This window comes from Cyprinodon variegatus, unplaced genomic scaffold, assembly GCF_000732505.1.
Source record: "Cyprinodon variegatus isolate N-32 unplaced genomic scaffold, C_variegatus-1.0 Scaffold99, whole genome shotgun sequence".
In the NCBI taxonomy this organism is placed as follows: Eukaryota; Metazoa; Chordata; class Actinopteri; order Cyprinodontiformes; family Cyprinodontidae; genus Cyprinodon; species Cyprinodon variegatus.
The window spans coordinates 1,176,728-1,179,802 of NW_015150552.1; the positions used below are offsets into that span (position 1 = coordinate 1,176,728).

The window sequence follows — 3,075 nt, forward strand, 5'->3', positions numbered from 1 at the left end:
GATGAGGCCTCATGAAGAGGCCTTATCATCAGTTCCTGTAAACGTTTTTGTTCGACACTTTGCTGGTGACATTTTCTTGTTTTCTCTTGATAATCATCACTAAGAGACTTTTTTAGTGCACTTTATTTTTTTTCCGTTTGTGTCAAATTTGGTCTTGAGATGATTCAAAGTGAGGAACCAATCAAGACAAACTACTGCAGAAGGAGCTGAAGGGGATAAAAACAAAAGCTTGGAGGTGACTGAATCCTTCGCCATTTCCAAAGACTTTTCTCAGAGCAATTCTATGAATTAGATCCTAGAGTTTTAGGCTTTGAGACTGACTCTAAATTCCAGAGAGAACCAAAAACTTTCATGCAAGGAAAACCATTAATCTGCTTGGATTATTTATTATTTTATTTGTCCTGAGGAATTATTCTGCAGAATCTGAGTAGGATTTTCTTTATTTTATTTTTGCTTCTGTAAATCAATAGACTGAAGGGTGTGACTACAATATTTGGGATAGAGGAGGGATAAATATCCGGCACAGTAAATGTGTTCCCAGCGTCTAGGTAAAGGATTCATTCTTGATAGATTCATCAATAACTTATCTCATTAAATATTTATATATCTTAATCTAGCGTGGCATGGCCTATCATCAGCTACATTATTTAGATATCTTTTGTTTTCTAAGTGCTTACAGATGTATCCAGCTAAGACAGCTGCTTTGAATTCAAAGCAAAGCCAGAAGTTGATGCATGAGCAGAAAAACAGCTGAGCTCTTCCTAATCTCCACATCATGTTCCTCAGTTACAGCCGCCCTTCACCCCCTTATATGCACCAAGGCCTAATCCTCTTTCTTGACAATCTTTTTACAACAAAGCTAAAAAAGTAACATCTTAAAGCAACTTGGACAACCTATAGGCTTTCCCAATTATGTTGCCCCAAAATAAACCCCTTGTCTGGTGCTTCTTTGGCAGACGGCTCTAAAGGCCTCACACGAGTCTGGCTTTAAACCCCCCCCTCCCGGTTACTATGAGCTAAGGAAACTTCAAAGTGATGCATCAGGAGTGCAGACAGCACTCTGTGATTTCTGGACTCATTCAAGCTGCTTTACAGAGTAACCCAACACCTGCGGGGAGGCTTGCAAAGACTGACAGAGTGGAGATGTATGTGGGACAGGAGAGGTGTTGCTCATCTTGCACACTGCATCACTCATATAGCTTCAATGTTCCTGTTGTAGAAAAAAGAAAACATTCAAACTAGACTGATCTGTCCTAAATGTCAAAATTAAAGCAAACTCAGAGAGGGAAAGTCAGAGAAACGGCACTGAATAACAATCAGATCAGACCACTCATCACCCACTAGAGAAACAACACAGCAGTCCCAGTGATTAATAATAACTTCATTAGGCCCACGCTGCTGTAGCCTGTCCTTCAGAGCACTTGAGGGAGGTCTTCTCATATGGCTTCCTGCATCAGATGAGTGCTATCTATTGATTATATTGTACCGGGCCTTTTTAATGGTGAAAAAAGTGGGCTATTTACGGCCCGCCTAAGTCTGCTCTTCCTGCTAATCTAATCCCCAAGCTACTCATGTGGTCATTCCTTCCAAGAAAGCTGAGAGCTCTGTGTAACTTTATACCTGCAAGCCCCCAAGGAGAGGGAGAGCCAGAGGAGAGCGTGAAGGAGAAGGAGAGTACTGTAGACGTGGGGGCTGGGGAGTGAGAAAATGATGAAGACTATGAAGTGAAATCATCTTTCTAAACCGACCTTGTCCGACTTGCTCTCACCCAGAACAGCAGAGTTTAGCTTTGGCTTTGCTCCATTAACTCAGCGCCTCTATCTGCATCTTCCTGTTAAAGGAGCTATAGAGCAGTTCATGATGTAGACGAAACCGAACGCTCAATTGAACGTGATAAAACCCACGTGTATCGGGGCAAAACTGCAAAGATCGGGAGTTCACAGTATCCTTTAAACCTTTTCAATCAACAGAAAATAAGACGCAATACTTCCATGCTATATATAAATATATGTATATATATATATATATATTGCTGCCCCCCCCTCCAATCACCCTGGTTCTCCCTTTCCCTCCAAAGACCGGACTGCCTTTTGTTCATGAGGCGCTGAAACCTAAGACGTTTGGGCCGGTAACATCTTTCACTCTTCAGGCCCCACTGGAGCATTAGCTGCAACCTGATATGGGTCTTTTCAAAGCTTTGTATTATTGGGTAAATATGGGTCACTTTGCAGCGGCCCATCATGTCGCTTCGGGGGAGCTGGAAAAGACGAGCGCGAGTGATGAAGACAACTGAAGGCCTCTGGGTGGGTGTGTGGGTGGGTGCATCATACTGCAACTGCCACAAGGGAGTTGGAGGGACAGGTGTCTTTACTTTTTTTTTTTTTAAAACATCCCCTACCCTTTTCTTAAAAGCATGAATTCATCTGTCAAATATTAAATTCTTCCTATCTCACCACTGTCAGTGAAAACTACAAGTTACACCACAGAAAAAGACACAACCAATATAATCTTGCTAATATTAAATAGTGACACAGAATAGGACTTTTCAGTCTTTAAATTAAATAGTTCACATGCACTACAATTACTATTGCTCCAAATATTTGGATGAAAAAGGTCGAAGCTTACACACCTAGAAATACCATCCTAACTGTGAAGTACAGCAGTGGCAGGATCAAGTTGTGTGGTTTTATTGCTGCAGAAGGAACTACTGTATTTAATACAAAGACACCATCATCCTTAAAGAACATTATGAGGGAAATACATCAACAAATACCTTAGAACCGGTTCATAACTTGGTTTTTCAAATGAATGATTTGAAGGCTGGTTTATACATGAGGATTCTACCATTGAAATTAGAATATTTCCATTTCTTTTGCAGCGTTTTATACTCTGTGTGGTTTTCCCCTCTGTACCAGCAGTCTGGCCAATTCCAGGGGGGTAGAGCACCGACCACAAGCATGACACCACAAGTAGAAAAAAGTTGTTTCCAGAATAGAATTAGAATAGAATTTAACTTTATTGCCATTACATTGTCACATGTAGAGAGTAATGAAATTAACTCCCTGCTTTTAACCC

The 3,075-nt window shown here is 41.0% G+C and overlaps 1 protein-coding gene across 2 annotated transcripts in view; it reads right to left on the bottom strand.

The window, feature by feature from the left end:
* mnat1 (MNAT CDK-activating kinase assembly factor 1) overlaps positions 1–3,075 on the bottom strand; it is a 57,132-nt gene that overhangs the window by 1,127 nt on the left and 52,930 nt on the right. The window lies entirely within an intron of this gene.